This window comes from Chelonia mydas, chromosome 6 (genome assembly GCF_015237465.2).
Source record: "Chelonia mydas isolate rCheMyd1 chromosome 6, rCheMyd1.pri.v2, whole genome shotgun sequence".
Taxonomy (NCBI): Eukaryota; Metazoa; Chordata; order Testudines; family Cheloniidae; genus Chelonia; species Chelonia mydas.
In genome coordinates this window covers 36,062,329-36,082,263 of record NC_051246.2, presented here as the reverse complement: position 1 = coordinate 36,082,263, position 19,935 = coordinate 36,062,329, and the positions used below count along the sequence as shown (strand labels likewise).

The 19,935-nt window shown below is 42.6% G+C and overlaps 1 protein-coding gene across 21 annotated transcripts in view; it reads left to right on the top strand.

Annotated features, from left to right (window-relative positions):
• The window catches only part of DENND2B (DENN domain containing 2B), a 290,322-nt gene that overhangs the window by 53,829 nt on the left and 216,558 nt on the right, over positions 1 to 19,935 (top strand). For 18 of the 21 annotated variants that reach the window (XM_043547895.1, XM_007057107.4, XM_027819487.3 and 15 more), the window contains one exon: positions 8,840 to 8,929. The gene's annotated coding sequence lies outside the window, so the exon portion shown is untranslated. Of the gene's footprint in view, positions 1 to 8,839; positions 8,930 to 9,274; positions 9,573 to 19,935 lie in introns of those variants that run through there. The other 3 variants (XM_037899771.2, XM_037899770.2, XM_037899775.2) reach the window with 3 other exon arrangements.

Genomic DNA, 19,935 nt, shown 5'->3' with positions numbered 1-19,935 from the left:
CAAGGATAACTATAGGCATTTCAACATCCCCAACGGTTATTTTCTGGTCTGGAAAGTAAGTCCCTTGCTGCAGCTGTTCATACAGACCAGAGTTCCTGAAGATGCGAGCGTCATGTACTTTTCCCGGCCATCCTACGTTGATGTTGGTGAAATGTCCCTTGTGATCCACCACCAGTGCTTGCAGCACCATTGAAAAGTACCCCTTTCGGTTTACGTACTGGCTGCCTTGGTGCTCTGGTCCCAAGATAGGGATATGCGTTCCATCTATCGCCCCACCACAGTTAGGGAATCCCATTGCAACAAAGCCATCCCTATGACTGCACATTTCCCAGAGTCACTAGCCTTGATAGCAGCAGCTCAGTGATTGCATTGGCTACTTGGATCACAGCAGCCCCTACAGTAGATTTGCCTACACCAAATTGATTCCTGACTGACTGGTAGTTGTTTGGCGTTGCAAGTTTCCAGAGGGCTATCGCCACTCACTTGTGAACTGTGAGGGCTGCTCTCATCTTGGTATTCTTTCGCTTCAGGGCAGGGGAAAGCAAGTCACAAAGTTCCATGAAAGTGCCCTTACGCATGCGAAAGTTTTGCAGCCACTGGGAATCGTCCCAAACCTGCAACACTATGCGGTCCCACCAGTCTGTGCTTGTTTCACAGGCCCAGAATCGGCGTTCCACGGCATGAGCCTGCCCTATTGCCACCAGGATGTCCAAATTGTCGGGGCCCGTGCTTTGAGAGAAGTTTGTGTCCATGTCCTCATCACTCTCGTCACAGCACTGCCATCGCCTCCTCACCTGCTTTTGCAGGTTCTGGTTCTGCATATACTGCATGATAATGCGCGAGGTGTTTACAATGCTCATAATTGCTGCGGTAATCTGAGTGGGCTCCATGCTTCCCGTGGTATGGCGTCTGCAGGAGAGCAGAGTGGCAGCAGAAGCGGTCGTTCAATGACAGTGGTTTGCAGACCTACTGCACCGTCTGCTTCCAGGACACAATAGCTGAGCGGGCTGCATGCTTGCCGTGTTATGGCGAGACAAGAGGAGCCGAGCAGAGTTGCAGTGGAAGTGCCCCTGCGAGACCACCAGGAGAGCAGGAGAGCAGAGTGGCAGTGAAAGCGGGAGCCCATGAAAGACAACATGGAGAAATTCACTATCGAGACAAGAGCAGGAGAGCAGAGTGGCAGCGGAAGTGGTGGTTCAATGACGACGGTTAGCAGTCCTACTGCACCGTCTGCTGAAAGCAGTATGGCGCCCGCATGGAAAAAAGGCGCGAAATGATTATCTGCCTTTGTTTTCATGGAGGGAGGGCGACTGACGACATGTACCCAAAACCATCCGTGACAATGTTTTTGCCCCATCAGGCATTGGGAGCTTAACCCAGAATTCCAATGGGCGGCGGAGACTGTGGGAACTGTGGGATAGCTACCCACAGTGCACCGCTCCGTAAGTCGATGCTAGCCTCGGTACTGTGGACGCACTCCGTTGACTTAATGCACTTTGTGAGGACACACACAATCGACTGTATAAAATCGCTTTCTAAAAATTGACCTCTCTAAATTCGACCTAATTTTGTAGTGGAGACATACCCTCAGCAGCACATTCTGCTGCTCTCACTCCTATTGGACTAGACTGTCACAGCACTTGCTCAGCTGGGCAGGACAGTAATGTCCTCCCTCTCCTTACACCCTTGCTTAGCCCTGCTCAAATTGTGACTCCAGCTGTGGGAGGCAGGGGAGAACAGTGGTGGTTTTCCCAGTACTCCCCTCTACCCCCATGATCAAGCGTGTGGAGGGAGGTGGGGAGAGGGATGAGCCCTGGCTCCACCCAGCTTAGTGGCCAGCCAGAGTTGCAAGCCAGGTACACAGAAAGGAGGAGTAAGATGCTCCATGAAAGTGTCTGAGTTAACTTCCTTCCCGCTCCCCACATCAAGTGAGGAGCAGGGCAGGAATGGTGCCTCTTTGAGTCACAGTTCATTCTCTAGGGTGGTGAGGTGACGTAGCTTTTCACAGTTCCCTTCTCAAGGCAGATATTTAAATGACAGTTTAGCCCACCAAGTAGTAGCTCCCATTGCAGGTAAAGCCTTGTGAGTCAAGGTGACACAATGTTGCACTTCAGGGCCATTTCACTGAAAGAATTGCAGCCCTCTTGATCTTTGCAACCTCTGATACCATTTGTGACAGCTTAAGATACTGTGTATGTCAGTATTAATGAATCAGACTGTTGGGTTAGTCCCAAAGAACAGGGCATTTAAATTAGTTATTCTTCCTTATTGCACAGGTTTTATTAACCTAAATAATGGGATTATTCTATTCCTTGCTCAGCAGTTTATTTTCAACTTCATTAACATATTTAAAATCAAGAATATGCCCCATTATCTCACCAAATACTATTTTAAATCCAAATAAGAGCCATTTGCTTCTGCTGTCTTTTTTTTAAACATACTATACTACTTAAGGTCCCACTTCAACAAAACATTTACGCACACGTTTAACTTGGAATATGTGCTTAAGTCCCATTGAAGTTAATAGGGTTTAAGCACATGCCTAACTTTAAGCACATGATTAAGTGTTATGCTGAATCAGTGAACCTTAATGACTAACTGTCCAATCCTGCAGTTTGCGTAGAGTTTACTACTAGGGCTGTTTCTCTTGAAGTTAGGGGAATGTGGTAGTAAGCACTATGGATAAAATTTTCAAAAGTTCCTAAGTGATTTAAGAGTCTAACTCCCATTTTCAAAAAATGATTTAGACACTTTGGAGCTCAAGTATCATTGGGGCAAAAATGGGGAACTGGTCCTGCTTTGAGCAGGGGGTTGGACTAGATGATCTCTTGAGGTCCCTTCCAACCCTGAAATTCTATTCTATGAAAGTTAATAGGTTCCACAGGTTCCTACATCACTTAGTGTGGTGTTTAGATGCTGCTTGTAATTATTAGAACTGGGAGCACTGGCTGTTGGGAGTCTGAAAGGACAGGAAACAGGAAGGAGGGGGTGGGGGAGTTGAGGAGGTGGAGTGAGAGCTACCAAGGGTGCAGCAGCAGCTTGGTAAAGAGGTTTCCACTTTAAAAATAAAGTCCTGTTGAAGTTTGTTAGTACCTTGCCTGGTTGCTATAACACTTAGGAACTTTTGAAAAATTTGCCCTGTGCACAGTAATAAGGCCTGACCCGGCAAACACCTATGTGTCAGGCTTTCAGCTGCAAAATGAGATCAAACTGGAATGAAATATGAAACCTTAATGTGCCGGGCAGAATATCAAAAAGTCCACAGCAAAGATTAGTCATTTCCTATGTGCTTGCTGAGATAGTGAAATCACTGCGGTAATCCAAACACGGTCCTTGGTGGGCTATAAAAAAGATGTTATGATCATCTTTAACTCTACTGTTAAAAAGAAAGAGTTATTGTGAAAATATTAAGGATAATAAGTTGATACTGGAAGGGGGAGGAACTTAAGTTCAGAGAGTTCTATGACCCCCCGTCCCACACCTATGTAGTGCCATTGAATTTAATGGCACTCTACATGAGTAGAGTCAATCCTATGCTTAAGTGTTTGTAGGATCAGGTAATATTTTTTTAATACTTAAAAAATTGTATTGCAATGCAACAATCATACCAGAATTATTATTATTATTTATTATTATCTATTTGTATTACTGTAGTGCCTAGGAGCCCTAGACACAGACCAGGACCCCAACATGCTAGGTACTGCACAGATACAAGACCATGTGCTTCATGTACATAAGAAAGGCAAAGTCATTGTCCCATGTCCCATTGGCTCTAAATATGTTATGTGAACCTTGTGATACATCACTTACCGCAATGCTCCTGCGCTGTAGTGCTAACAATAAGTTCCTGATCCTGCAAACCCTGTATTCACACGAGAAGTGTCACTGATGTCAGTGACGCTTATGTGAGTAGGGGTTTGCTGGTTTGGACCCTGAAACTGCAAGCCTTCTCCACATGGGTCTCCCAGTTGAAGTCAATGGGATTCCTGTGCAAAGGAATTACAGGGCTGGGCCTTAAAACAAAGAGCAAGAAACATGGCTTACATCACATCACACTTTGTTGGTGCATTGATACAGTGTCTTTTCTCCTTACTACCATTCCTGCCCAAATAAGCCCCTGATGGTGATGTGCTGAGCTCCTGATCAGTAGGAATCACAGCTACTTGCCACTTCTCAGGATCAGGACCAAAATGGATCAGAATGGGATTTTGACGTTTACTTTAGGTCGGCGTGTTTTGTTGGTAACTAACACTGTAGTGTTCCATCTCTTGACTCAGCAAGCTAGAGAACTGACTTCCACCTGAATCAGAGTGTAAAAAGAGACATTTCTCTGTAAAACACAGCTTCGCAGGAGAAATCAGCATGATAACTTATGGATAGAAGACATCAGCTGGTGTGAATTGCATTCTGTTGAAGTCCATGTTGCTGTGCCAGTTCACACCAGAGTTGCTGTAAATTAACCAGCTATGTCAATTGACCTGTATTTAAACATTTTTATGTGGAATTTCATTTCCTTTTTAAAAACATAGAAAGAAAAATATCATCAGACTGTCTTAGAGTTGATGCGATAGGTGAGCTGGGTGTTTCCGTAGCTAAAGGCTGCTCATGCCACTGTGATTAGGTTTGCCTGCAGCCCTGTTTTGTTTCTATACTTTAGAGCCAAAACTTAATGTCACATGTTCCCACCTAGCTGAAACAATAAGATTTCATGAACCATTTAAGAGCAAATCTGACTTCTGTGGCATCTTCTGCTCCTGATTGTTTTTTTTTATTTAAAAAACATTCAGCAAAGAAACGCAACTCATCATGATCACTGGACAAGCAGGTCACATTTCAGTTTTCGCTCTCCTTGGCATGGACTCCAGATGCGTACTGCTGAGGAGTCACTCGCTGTGCTCTGATCCTTTATGGTGCATGCAGTACTTGTTTGTGCATGCACTCCTCCGGTGTCCGCGTCCTACCAGGGCACATGGAACCACAGTGCATATCATGAGGCCTGTTCAACCAGTCAGAATGGGACGTGTGTCACAAATAAGCAGAAGGCACACATGATCTCCCTCTCTCCGTAAATGGATTGCTTGTGTAGTTGTTGCGGTCTGAGTGCTCATGCACACAATATATCAAGAAACCACGATCCTTCTTGATTACAGCCTAACCTAATGGCATTTACTAGTGTAACACAGACATCTCCTGCATGTGGTGCTCTGTCCCACTTGTAACACTGACAGACCCCAGTCGTCGGCAGGCAGGATGAAACCTGGGACCTCTGCAGCTGAGTGCATGAGCCTCTACAGCATGAGCTAAAAGTCACATGCCGCTTAGCTAAGGCTGTACCAGATTAATTAATCTCTAAGTGGTCTCGATGCCACTAGATGGGACAGAGCACCACATCCAGGAGGCGTATGGGTTACACTAGCACCTTGTATAACTACTTTACTATATTTCTTTTGTTCATTCTAGTTTCCTCTGTCACTACAGGCTCAGATTCTGGCTTGGGCTCTGCATATCTACTCACCACCCAAAAAGCCATGACCAAGTGGTGAACTTTAGGATGGAAATTGTCCTGATTCTGGCTTTCCTTCAGAGTCACAGAGAGGCCAGCAGACATGTCATCAGTGGCAAAGCCACGAAGAAATGTTCTGGGATCAGGCTTAGAAGTCAGGGGATGTGATCCATGTTTTAGTGCATGCTTGCTCTGTCAGTCCCAACTCCACTCCCCTCTGAACCTCAGCAGATTATTTCTGCTATTGGCCACAGTTAAGTTGGAGGACTCTGCATGGGGCTTATGGTAGCCTGAGTACCTTCATTCATGTGTGCCTGTTTGGGGGTCATTTATGGTGGTTTCATGTTGGGAGCCAGAATTTGCCCCATAATGTTTGTTCTCTAGTATACATAAAAATGTTTGGCTATGCATGCTGTGTTTTAACTGCTGCATTTGTTCTGTCTGTAACGGTTGACTCTGTGCATCTGTATAATATTTAGAAATTTTTCAGAACAGTATAAATGCTAACACATGCACACAAGCGCCCTAGATACAGAAGTTATCTCCATATGATACATTGCAAAGCCATGAGATAAAATATAGAGCTGTGCATGATGCATTTATTTATTGTGTGCTCATATACTGTGTTGATGGGAGTCATAGAAATAAATACTCACATCGATAAATGAGATTTGACCTCTACATCTGCTCACTAATCTATCTCCCCAAGATTTTATATTTATATTTATATTATAATTATAGTTTCCTAAGCCTTTGAGCAGCTTCAAACATTCAACGTTAAAAAAAAAAAGAGAGAGTGTGAATCCCTCTCCCCTCCAAGATTACACCTGCCTACTCCCCATCATGGGTATAATTCAGTGTTGGACCAGTGTTGGCTGTTCTAGACATAAAAATGTCATGACTCCAATAGTCCAATATTCTTGCCGCCTGTAGGGCTCTGTGCCATTGAGATGGGTAGGCTCCCTGCTTCCCAGTGAAGACCGGCACTCTCTCTTTACTCTGGAATGGTCTGAGATATTGGACCTTTTTAAAGTTTTGACACTTTTATGACCCCAAAAAAGCTATTTAGATAATTTTTAGAAGGTTTTCATGGCTCCCTCTGAATGCTATACAGTAGGACTCATGGCTAACTAAAGTAGCTGACTTCATGGGTGGGAGGTACAAAAATCGTCCCCATACAATTTTTAAAAACTTCCCTAAAATATTTCTAATATATATTTTTCTGCAGTATTTTTGAAATATAAAGAATGCGAATGGTGCAACATTGTTTAAATGTCTCATTGGCACTTGTTTAGGATAACCTACGACAGGGTAGTCAATATGCAGACCAAATCCGGACCAGACGCTTTTGAATGGATCCCGAAATCTTTTTATTTACTTCTTCTTCTTATTATTTATTATTAATTATTATATTATCATAATTGCTTTTTAAATTATTTCCTCTGGATTCTGGACCTTGACTGTACCTTGACCAAGAAAGCTGGACCTTGACAAAAAATAGACTACCCCAGTCCATTTTGGCTTTGCCATTCATGAAAAATGTGGCCTTCCCAAACTTATGTCCATGAAACCTTTCTACTGCAACTTTCTGTCTGTCTATCTCATCCATCATACATTTAAACCACACCATACCATTGTGTATTCTTTGTATGCAACATATATTACAGAAAAATAATGTTAACAGATATTTTATAGAGTTTGTAAAACAAAACTAAACACACACACACACAAATGTATTGGAATTTTTTTGTATGCACCCATGTATAAAGCTGCTGCCTTGGTTACCATGATCTGGCAACTGTCTATAATAATTTTCTTGTGTAGCATTTGCTGGATAAGATAAGAATGGTCGCAAATGTCTATATTGTTTTAAGTTGTTGATTGGAATAGTCTGTTTCATGGGCCCTGAAAGTTGTTTCAGGATCCTAAAGTGTCTCCTCATGCACTATGTGTGGAGGATCATAACATCAGAATGGACATGATAAGGGGGGAAAATGAATTAAGTGCTGTACTTACTTCATGCTCCCTTGCTAAATGTTTCAGCTTCACATTTTATGTCCTCTAGGGGGAGTGTTGCCTATATTGCATGTACTGTGCAAACTGGAATCACACAGCCTCTAAAATGCTTTTTATGGAGCTTTTAAAACTTTCAGTGACTGTCTCCAATTAAATCCTCAAAAGAGGAAGTCTCCAAGCCACAATGCAAAGTTTGAAAACTTGGGGCCCAATCCTGCTCCCACTTAAATTAAAGTTCCCAGTGAGTCTGAATGACAGCAGGATCAGCTCCCTTTGTTTTTACTGACTAGAAGCTTAAAAAACCTCCCAAGAGTACTTTTGTCTTGATCACAACCAAGAATGTTACTGTAAGTACTATGTGCAACTGCCAGACATTTAAAGGGACACCTCTCTAGCTGTGTTTTGTCATGGAAAAAAATTGGTGTGTTTTTATTTATTCTTGGAATCTGTTTTATTTTACAGCCATGGTGGCAGCAAAGACATTTTATTTAGCAGTTCTACTGAGTTCTCTCTCTCTGATATGATTGCTGTGAAATAGAGCTCTGGTTTCACCGGGTGGCAGTGGGTTTGGGGTAAAACCCATTTAATTATATAATGGCTATAAGAAAAATTCCATGAAAGGTAGCAACAAAAGGTCCTATTTCAGCACTGTGATATTACCAGAAGGCTGTATTTCAAGGCTGTGAAATAGGTCTTTGAGAAAAAGGTTAAAATCAATCTCTCTCTCTCTCTCTCTCTCTCTCATGTTAACTGAAAATATGAATTAATGTTGAGGTATGCAGTTAAATCTTGTATGTGATTTCTATATAACTGGTCACTGTGAATACTTTGGGGTCTTTGGTTTAAAAAAAGGAAAAGTAATCTTTTGTCATTACTGCCTTCATGTAAAGTAACTGGTATTTGATTTTGAAGCTGGCTTTCAGATTTTAAATTTGTGGGTTTTTTTTAATTATTGGTCAATGGAAAGGGGGGAAAAGAGAACGTGTCTACACATCCACAGACATTGACATAGATGTACACGTACAAAAATATCGATTAAGATGTAACCAGCATATACATGTCTGTATACCTCTCATCCTGCCAAGGTCCTAAACGGGAAATGCAATGTGTGACAAACACCCAAAATGGGGAACTACAATTCATGCAGGGCACGATAAAAGTGCGGGGTGGGCAATACATTTGTGTGGAAGGTAGGTAATCTTGGCAGATAGTTACAGGGATGGCTCTGGAAATGAGGGTCTTTTGAGAGGTAAAGATTATCTCTTCTGTTTCATAACCTTTGTACATTACTGATCCACAGATTTTTCTTGTTCATTACAGAGACATGAAAGAATACAGGAAATCCTCTCTTGGCCCCCATGAATACCTGCACTAATTAAGCCACTGACAAGGTACTGGGCAAACAGCAAGGTAAGCTGGCAGTCTGTGCCAAGAGCTTTTCATGTAATCTGCATGATTGTATTTTCACAAAGCCTCAGCACTGCAAATATCAAATTTATTGTAAGCTGAACAAAGACAAATAATGTCCCAGGTTAGAATACAGCAGATTTGTTTTTATTTTGAGACTTTTGCAGTCAAACTATCCTTCCCATGGAAAAAAGTCCACAAAGCACTGTGTTGTTTTTGAAAAGGCAATATCTTTATAAAACTACAACAATCAATTCCCAAACAAAGCTCTGCTCCTCAGATTGACTCAAGGAGAGGTTGGGAGGAGGGGTGGAATGCCTGAAAAACTTAGTTGATGAAAAGGCATGCTGTTTCATGGGTGCCTCCCAGAATTGTGACTCTGTGTGTGTGTGTGTGTGTCTGTGTATGTGTGTGTATGAGTAAGAGAGAGATCTCCATGACAACTGATTCGGCTAGTCTGTGTTCCTTGCAATCATTTTAGCTGGAATCAGTGCTGTGAAAGGTCATATGAAGGAGTTGTGGGAAGCACAGCAGGTATTAGACCCTAAACTACTAGTTTTTCAGTGCCCCAGCTAATAGGACAAAGTTTTGTCTGGGAAATACAAAACCAAGAATGGAGTGGAAAGGGAAGTGCTGCAAGTTTCAGGTAATAAAAGCTCCCTTTTATTTTTTTTATCTTCTTTGAATGCTTTTCCGTGGTGTTTACTTCAGCAGAATGACTGTTAGTTTGAAATCCCTGGCTCTAGGGAATGATGTCATGTTCCGACAGTTGGATTCTATTAGGCAAAGGGGGGAAAAAAATTGCACTTCTTCTGAATAAAGAACCTTTTTGGTTCTTTATTGAACTGAGTGTAAGGGACTGCAAACGTTCTTTAAAAAAAAAAAGTTCTAATGAAGGGACTTCACTTCAGGAAAATGCAATTTTATGGGAGGACTTCTAGATAACAAAAAAATTTAAAAACCATAGCAACATTCATGATTATATCCAAGATCATTATTCAAGCATTGAAGTCATAGGCTTCAGCAAACTGTTTGTTTGTTTTTCTTTCTTTTTGGATGTTACCATGTCTCTCTCATGTGATGAGAAAATAAACAGATTACAGAGCAAATTAAGCATAATATTTGGAACCTACACACTTTTGTGATCTTTGCACCGTTTGAAGAATGGGTTGATGTAGAGTTTCTTCTAGGTAGGTCTTGTATCTCAGATTTCTGCACACGAATGTATAGTGGTGCATCCTTTTTGCTGGCAATCTGGTTTGAAACAAGATTTTCTAACAGAAATTGTATTTTGTTTCTGATCTGAGTCTTTTTTATTTTTAATGGTGAACATTTTTAAATGAATAGGAGTGCTTTAAACCTAGCAGTAGGAACCTTTTTCTTTTGTTAGTCACACCTTGGTAGATACTATAAATGGGATCAACATTAGGCTGGTGTGAATAGTATCTTTAGTGGAAAATGCGTGAAGATTAATTTAAAATCCTATGCCTAATGGAGTAACCTGACCTAGGAAAATTTATGAAAATTCTTGTTTCTCAGACATCACAAAAATACACTGCCCTGATGACAATGACCTGAAGATTAGATTGGCCACTACATTGCTTAAAACTCTCCTCTACTTCTCGCTACTTTTGTTTATAACTACTTCGTTTTGTGCATTTGTGGCTTGATCCAAAGTTCATTGAAGTCTATGAGATCATTCACATTGGCTTCAAAGAGCATTGGATCTGGCCCTTTTTGAAACCATCTCAGCCTCTGTTTCAATCTTTGGGACCAGGCCACAAGGTCTGAGTTTTCTTTCTTGAACTTTCCAAACAGAGGGTCTTTTGTGTTCCATCAAACAATGAAATACACTTCTGATTGGCTTAAGGGTGTCTGCTAGCACAAATCAGAGATAATGATGATGATGCTTGTTTCCGCTTTCAGTTAGTGATTGTAGGGGGGGGGAACATGGAATGAATGGAAATCAGATCTCTCCTGCCTCCTCCCCTCCAAAAGGTCATGTTTTCAAATGTCCCTCTATCAAAAGGCATTATCAGTCGCACTTCAAGGATGAATTTCAGAAAAGCTTTAGCAAGCAAACACTGACATCACTCAGCTCTGTCAACAGCAAACTTCAGAGAGACAGAATCTCATGCTGCATGTAACCCTGCCGTAACACACACAGTAGCTGATAATTGCCTGTCTGTCAGTGAAGTACTGATCCACATTCTATAACATTGTTTCTTGCCCATCAGATTTAATCCATTTTGTATTTTATTAATAAAATACTCCTTTCAGTAATTTAATATCTAGCCATCAATAACTTAATTAATTTATTAAAACCACTATATAATCATATGTTTGCTAATTGGCTGGGGGCTGAGAAATACATAAAGGCGTATTTTTTTAAGAGGGAGGAGGACCAGTATGTTCCTTATAATGTTTAATCAGAAACCTGTACTTTGAACATGACACCTCTACCACTTGTAAGCTGCACATTGCGTGTGTAAACCACTGTTCAAACATAAGCTGATTGGGTATGCAAAAAGAAAAGCCTCCTACTTGTGCATGAAGAAGTAAGATCGTTAATGAGCCATTAAAGAGCAGTAAGTGCAGAAAGGCCATAGATTCCGGTTTTCAGCCGGGTTTTCAGCAGAGTCGGTTTTTGTGCACGTAAACAGATGTGCCAATATGTGTAGAGGCCTGCTGAAAATTTGGGTGGTTGTTTAAAATTGGGATAATTGGGATAAGTTGATCTGGAGGTGCTTTTAAAACTGCGAAGTTTACTTTGCTGTGGTATTTACCTTGCCAAGTACTGCCATAACTTTTAACTCTCGCAAGTGGTAAGCGTCAAGATTTTAATGGTGCCCTGTGCAGTGCAGGATTGGTTCAATGCAGATAGCATTGAACACACTTACTAACCTTTCAGGTTCTACCAGGTGATGCTTGGGGATCTAACTACATGCCTTCCCATGATTTTAATGGAAGATACGAGACTAAATGGAAGACTTATTGGAAGATACGATCCTTTTGAAAACATAGGGGTCCTCTTTTCCCCCACCTCTGTGACTGCACTTCTCTGAAAAGGCCTGGTTTGGTTTTTTCTTTCTTTTTCAAAGGTTTTTCTTAATTTAAGAATCAGAAATTATTCAAGGAGGAAGGGATGCTAAATATGCTCTTCGGTTAATCCCCAAAGCCAAGGAACTGGCAGGAGAATCGAAAGGCAACGTGGTTTCATGTAGCACTGGAGGGAGATTCAGGAAACCTGTGTTCCATTCCTGGCTCTGCCACTGACCTTGAGCAAGTCACTTCACCTCCCTGGAACCCATTTTGTCTATTAGATTGTAAATTCTTTGGGGCTTGGATTGTCTCGTACTGTGTGTATACAATGCTTAACACAAAGGGGCCTCCGTCGTGGTTAGGGCCCCTAAGCACTATTGTAATATTAATAATAGTAAGATGGCAAGTCATAGTTGAGCATCAAGAGGAATAACTAGCATGGTTACAAAGACCTTGCTAATTTGTGTCTAAGGGGTATGCAACTTTGTGATTCCCAAATTTGGAACACAAAATAGCAATATTAAGCACTCCCCTAAAAGTCATTAGCCATATTTCTGTGAAAGGGGACAATCAGATTTATGTTCTACGTTAGTGGAGCAATTATATGTTTATGAAGTCAAAGGGCAGAGAAACTAGCACAACACTTCCGCTTCAGAGCCCTCCCCGTATGGAACTGGGACATTGGTCTCTTTTGCTCGTGTGAGTCTCAGTGGCAGGTTGTGTTGTGGGATAGCTTGTTGTCACCACCTGCCTTGTTTGGTGCTTTTCACTTGTGTGAAGTAGGGTTGCTGAATTTGTGCTGAAAGGTGCAGCTCAGGTTATGGCTTTGTGTGACATCAGTGCTCAACTCTTCCAGGTTTTGCTGTGGGTCTCCCAGCAAAGGGCGAGAGGCTGTCTTTTTATATCACGGACAGAATAAAGGGAAAAGCATTTTGAGGAGGATCCTTGGCTAGTGTAAATCAGTGTAGTGCCATTGACTCTAATAGAGTTATGCTGATTTTCACCAGCTGAAGATCTGGTCCTTTTTAAAAATGGTTTTTAGCTTTGCAAGTTATTCACATGTGTATTTGATAAATTAAAAACAAGAAAAAGGAAGGGGGAAGAGCCAATTATATCTCCAAAAATATGACACACAACAAAGATTTAATGCAGAGGTGCAAAATATGGGCTAAAGTGGTGGGGCAAAATTTGCCATCATCTAGGTGTATGAGACATTTGAGAAAGTACCATTACATTACAGATTATGAGGCCAGAAGAGACCATTGTAATCATCTAGTTGTGTGACCTCCTGTATAAGACAGGCCATAGGACTGTCCTGAATTAATTCCTGTTTGAACAAGAGCATATTTTTAGAAAAACATCCGATCTTGATTTTAAAGATGCCAGTGATGGAGAATGCACCACAACCCTTGGCAAATTTTTTCCAGTGGCTAATTAAGCATACTGTTTACATTTGCACCTTATTTCTAATCTGAATCTGTCTAGCTTCAACTTCCAGCCTTTGGATCTTGTACTTTTGTCTGCCAGACTGAAGAGTCCTCAAATATCAAATTTTTTGATCCCCATGTTGATATCTGGAGACTGTGATCAAATCACCCCTTAACCTTCTCTTTGTTAAGCTAAACAGGTTGGGTTCCTTGAGTCTATCAGTGAAAGGCAGGTTTTCTAATCTTTTAGACTAAATTGGTTAGTCTCTAAGGTGCCACAAGTACTCCTTTTCTAATATTTTAGTTATTCTTGTGGCTCTTCTCTGAATTTTCTCCAATTTATCAACATTCTTCTTGAATTGTGGGCACCAGAGCTGGACACAGTATTCCAGAAGTGATCACACCTATGCCAAATACAGAGGTAATATAACCTCCCTATTCCTACTCACGGTTCCCTTGTTTATGCATCCTAGGACTGCATTAGGCCTTTTGGCCACAGCGTTGTATGTGCATGATAATGCAGCAGGACTTAATGAAGCATGCTGTTTACAAAGCTTAGGAAGGTCTTTTCAGCACTTGCTTTTGGCTAGTCATAAGCGGTGTCTTTGGTGACAAAGTTAAGTGAAGCATCTGAAGGAGGAGTGAAAATCCAGTGCAATGATCAGGATCGTTTGTGAGTTCTCAGTTTGCTGTTTGGCGAGAAAGCCACATGCTTCCATGGCAGGCTGGGGATGAAGCCTTCCAGGGCACAGACACCAAATACCATTTGGTAGCAGAGTGGCACCGCAGTTCAGCTTCAGGCCAGTAAGGTCTTTGCAGGCAGTTGTACAAAGCAGATTCCTTTTTATGTGGACATTTAACTTCCTGCTGCCTATACACATGCTGTCCAGGAGCTGCTGCACTTGCCCTTTATTACAAGTTAATGAGGTTTGCTTCAAATATCTTTTAGAATCTGAGCATGTGATTGTGGTGAGACTGTAGGGGAATAACCAACACACAGCCTTTCCTGTGGGCCTGGAATGGGAGCACATGCTGCAAAGCTGAGTCACTGGTCACAGCATCATCCCCTTGGGATCAGGGAAATAGCTGTGGTGTAGGGGAGTGGGGCTAGATCACAATTTCTGGTGTTGCTTGGAGGTCTGTGGAAATTTCAGTGAGCACCCCATGGATCCCAGGTTGTATACAGGACTCCTGTGCAGTTTCATGCCATGCTGGCTGATGGGAACACAGCTGACAGAGTTCCCATTATTACCGAACTCCCTCCCCATGGACAGGCACACACCTCACCCCCACATGGATGTTGTGACTGTAGATATGGGTCTGGAGGTAACTCGGTGGTGGTGGAGGAAGTTAGTCCCATTTTCTGCAGATTACTTTTGAATTTGCTCCTGCTCTGCACTACACAGAGGAGAGGGGTATGTGGCCCTTAGCTGACAAAATGAATTCTGTATAAGTTCTGAGGTCTAGCGGTGTACGGGGCCTCTCTCTTCAGGTGACACAAACCAGTCTTTACATCAAAACCTCATTTGGATGGTTTTATCTAAACTCCTCCTTGGGATGATTTAGGGTAATGATGTTCAATCCACCTGAAATCCCCACCTATTTTCAATGGGATTGGAGCTGGAAGCAAGAAAAAATACACCCTAATGTTGTGCAGAGGTCTTAGTTAGGCAAAGGGAACTTTAAGCATAAAAATGTATTTATACAGTAGTTGAACAGAAGCCGAGTATCTGCTTTGCCTGGAGACTAATCTGAAATATCCTCTACCTTTATTATGGGGTTATTTTCTGAAAAGATTATCTAGAGTATAATGTCTAGAATGCAATGCCAGATTTCCAAGGAAGGAAAAGGAGTGCCCAAATCAAAAGGTTATTTGTGATGGGGAGAAAAAGCTATTAGCCCCAGATATTTCTGCAGTATCTCAGCTTGGGCACCCATAATCACTCGTCTGAAAATCTTGGCTAGAGCCCTTTTCTGGAGCTCCATGTGGTTGATTTTGAAGTAAAGTCTGGTGAATTCCTCCCCCCCCCCACCCCACCCCCCCAGTGTATCTGGCTGAATGGTATTTCCATAATGTTACATTTTGCAGCTTTTACATGTTACCTAGGAAAGTGATACAAGGCATAATTTCAATATTCCTATGACATAATTTCCATATGTCCTAACGTTTTCTGTGGACATATGCCAAATGTAGTCTACATATGTTTATATAGTGTATATATATACACTATATATACACCTTACCAGTGGGAAATAAAAAAAATTAGTAAATCATAACATTTTTACAACTATACTACTAATAAAAAGATACCTGATAACTTACCTGCAGGCGCCCACCCTGGTCTGGTGTAAGTGTAATAAGCAGCACGTGGGCAGTGGCAGACTCTATATTTTCATTGAATTCACTGACTAGAATTTCAGAGGGGTGGTTATATTACCCTATTCACAAACTCAGGGTTCCTCTACAGAGCAATAGGATAGGTGCAATGACTGGGTAGGCCAACAAAAGTCAGTTCCACTGGATAGTCACCATAATTGACTTCTGTCCACCATTCACAACCTGCTGGGGTCTTTGCTTTATCTCTTCTGTGTCCTGTATTTGTTTGTGTCTCCTGAAAAATAAGAGGTTTGCATTGTCCATGATGGTGTAGACATGATGTCTGACTTGCACTCATTTCCTCTCTATATTTAGATGTACATATGGCTATATCACTATATAGACATATGTACAGAGAGAGAAAGAATATTGGTAGAGCAATAGTTTCATCCTGTGTGCAGAGTTATATATGTTCCGTGTCTCTGATAAGCCATTACAGGTTCACCTGTTCTAGGAATTGCCATACTCTTTCATCTAGCCCAGTGTCCGGTCTCTGATCGTGTCTGATATCATCTACTTTAGAGGAAGGTGCAAGAACCTTGTAGTGGATAGCGAGGGAGCAACATGCCTGGAGTGGAAGTTTCTTCCTAAACTCAATTAATGGTCACTTTATATCCTAAAGCATGAAGGTTTATATCCTTGTTTTTAATCATATTTCATGGAACTGTGGATGTTCTGATTATCCATATAGTGAATTCTACTATGCAGTTAGCATTAATGGTACTTCATTGCAATAAGTTCTCAGGTTAATTACGTATCAAGTCAAAAATGCATTTGCTCTTATTAGCTTTAAATGTGATACCTTGTTCTTGAATTATGAGGGAAGATAAATAGGAGTGCCTGATTTACCTCCTCTTTCCCAGTCATGATTTTGTATCCCATTAGCATGTTCTCTGTTGTTTTTGTCTCCTCTCTTAACAACAGTCCCAGGCTTTTCAATCTGTCTTCACGTCGACAATCTAATCACTTGTTGTCTTTGGACTTCCCTCTATTTCTGCAATATCCTTTGGAAAATGGGGTGATTAGAACAGAAAACAGTTTTCCAAGTGAGGGTGTGCCATTGCATTATGAATGATGTTATAATATATTTGGTATTATTCCCCATTCCTTATGTGTTTTAGCACTTTGGTTGATTGGTTATACTCACGCTGCATATTTAGGAGAGCTGCCCACAATGACACCCAAGTCTTTCCCCCAGTGGTTGGAGTTAATTTAGAACTCAGCAGTGTGAATGAGTAATTCAAATTATTCTTTCGAGTTTACTCCCTCCCATGTGCTCCTCTCTGATTTTGCTCATTCCATAGCCTTGCCTTAGAGCAGGCATTCGGTGAAATGTATAAAAAGTTGGCAATGCAGCTGTATCTGTTCCAAGCAGTGCACACTGGGAGTGGGAGAGATGGATGTGTTACCTTTTAATTACAGGAAGAACCCTGCAATGATTGTGCTATCCCTCTGCATTGCCATACAGGATGTCATTAGCCGTAATTAGTGATCTCTGTTCTGCCTCTGCATCTTTGACCTAGTTACTTTTCCGAACTTAACACAGTTGCTATTGTGACGAAAAGCAGACTCCTGGCACAGCCACCATCACAGAGTAGAGGGAAGTCTGGCAACTTTCACACAAATCTGTTATAATTAAAGCTTCCGGTCTGGGGCTTCAAGTTAATCTCACTGCTAAAAAGCCAGATGCATTTTTTTAATGTTTCTAACTGAAAGTGAACCTAATGCCTTTAAAAGCGAAGGCCTGGATACAAGTTGGCCTGGGGCTGGCAGGTGCTCTCACGTCCCTCAGTGAGCTTTGATGATGCACCTCAGTCCTGGCTTGCAGCCCTGGATGTTTTTTTGGGCGGAAACTTTCAACTGATCCAGAGCATGGTGGGACACTGACACAGTGCCATTAGTGAGTGGCTGAGCATGCCAAACTTGTCGTCACTTGAATTCCAGCCATACTCCTGAACTCAGCTCTCTGGACTCCTGCTGGAGTGTTAACCCTCTCTACCACCTAATTGCAGAACTGGTGCTAGTGTTTGTGGGGCCCACTTCCATGGCATTCCCATACCCCAGTGAGAAGTAGCATGCTCCTATCCTATCAAACCCTCCCCACCCCAGCACACCTCAGTGATAAAAGAATGGACTCCCCCGACCCCCCAGCTGCCAAACCTCCCATGCTCCCCATCAGTGGCAAGGGAACAATTTGGCCCTTCCAAACTCATCCCACTCCCCAAAAGGGGCAAACATCTATAACCCTCTCTAAGCTACCAAACATCCCCATTCTCCTGGTCCAGCTCAGACTGCCTGGGTGTGACTAGAGCTTCACTCAGTACTGCTCAGACAGGCACACATGACAATTTAAAGGCACCAGTGAAACACACAAAAAGACTGAGAGAAAAGAGGCCTGAGGACAATTGAGCCAATTCAGGGAGCTACAAGCCCTGTTCAGAGGAGCACTGCCCTGTAGCCCCCCTGCAGAGAGAAGGTAGTGGTTACAACAATAGCTGCAACAATGTGGAGGCATTTGTAGCAGCATGATATATATTCCCAAATACATGCCTCACCTGAGGCTTGTGGACACCCTCTGTTATTAGCTTGACACTAAACTTATTAATTGGAGAGCAACATTTCAGAGCAAGCTGTTTGTGTTATTAAGCGCTGAAAGCAGAGGAAGGGTTGCCAGGAGCTATGAAGACCATCGCTGTAATGTACAGCACAGTCCTGCTTATCCAGAATATTTGGAGATGCCAAATATGTTCTACTGTCATTATGCCTCAGAGCTGAGCTGGAGCGTCTGCCTAGAGGAAACTCAGTCTCCCTGCCTAGTCACTTCTTGGCCTCTTTGCCAAGGGCGCTTGCACCAGTTACTGGTGGTGATTTTTATTATATGGATGCTCAGGCCCCTTCCAGAGAACACCAGTGCACAGGTCCTGAAACAGTTTTCACCTTGGAACTGATTTCAGGTGACACTGTTGTGTTGCCAGCCCCAGCTTTTGTAGATGAGGCAAAAGTGTTTTGAAAGGGTTATTGAAAAGTGTTTTAGGACATGGGAAATGGTGTAGTGTGGCTGGAGCCTTTCTAGCTCATGCTCTGGGACAGAGCCATTCACTTGCACAACACAGGTCACTTGGACACTGCTCTGAGCCCTCATTACACATGGCTCCCTGAACAGGCAGCAGGCTGGGTTTTGAAAATCGATATATTGGCTGTGAGAGGGGTGTTAAACCCTGAAGTGCAAGATCTCGCTTTTGGGGGATTCCTGCCCTTTTAACAGCAACAGTAAGTTGCAACAGAGCATGCATAGGCTAATGACATACTGGACATGTACAGACATGTTTCCTGAGAGAAGAGCTGACTTTGTATTTAGAGACAAAGACAGACAGTAAATGATGCAGCACAGACGATCTTAAAGGCACCCTTTACCTGACTTCAGTCTTGAGAATGGTAATGCACAAGATGAACATCTGCATCTGAAGGTGCAGTGGGGCTGAACAGTACCCCAAGAACTGTGCATTGAGGGGTCCATGTAAATCTCCCCTCCTGTGCAGATGCCATCCTCTGCTCCAATAGTCCTGGTTCAGCTGCTTTCACAGCCCCATTCCCTCTGCCCCTTCCTACGGCCCCGTGGAGGGCTCTCTGCAAGGCTGAGCTCCACATAGGGGGTGGGGGAAAGGACTGCTCAAGTTGTGGGGAGGAGATGTTGTTTAGCTCCACTTTGCATGTGGCCGGGAGGAAGCACATCAGCTTGGAGCTGCAAATCCTTCTGTGTAAAGATCCCCTAAGTCTGATCCCCTGGGCAGCAATGGAGGAGAAGAGTCCTTGGGTGTGCAGCTCCACTCAGCCTGCTGCTGGTGCTTGGAGTGATGAGCAGGGGCTGGAGTTGGTGTGGGAGCACCGAGGAGGGAGTCCCTGCCTGCAAGTGGGCATGCTCTCTGAGTCTGGGGTTGGGATCCTCTCAGATCCCTGATTCTCTGCTGCCGTTTCCAGCCTGTGGTATAACCCTGCCGATCCAGTGGATGGAGGTGGGGGCACCTGTGGTGCTTTCCCGCAATTTATTCCCTTCTGTACAGGGTAGAGTCTGTGCGCCTCAGTTTTCACTCCAACAAAACTTCCATTGACGAGAGCTTTGTCTGAGTAAAGACTTAGGATTCTGACCCTGACGCATTTGGAAA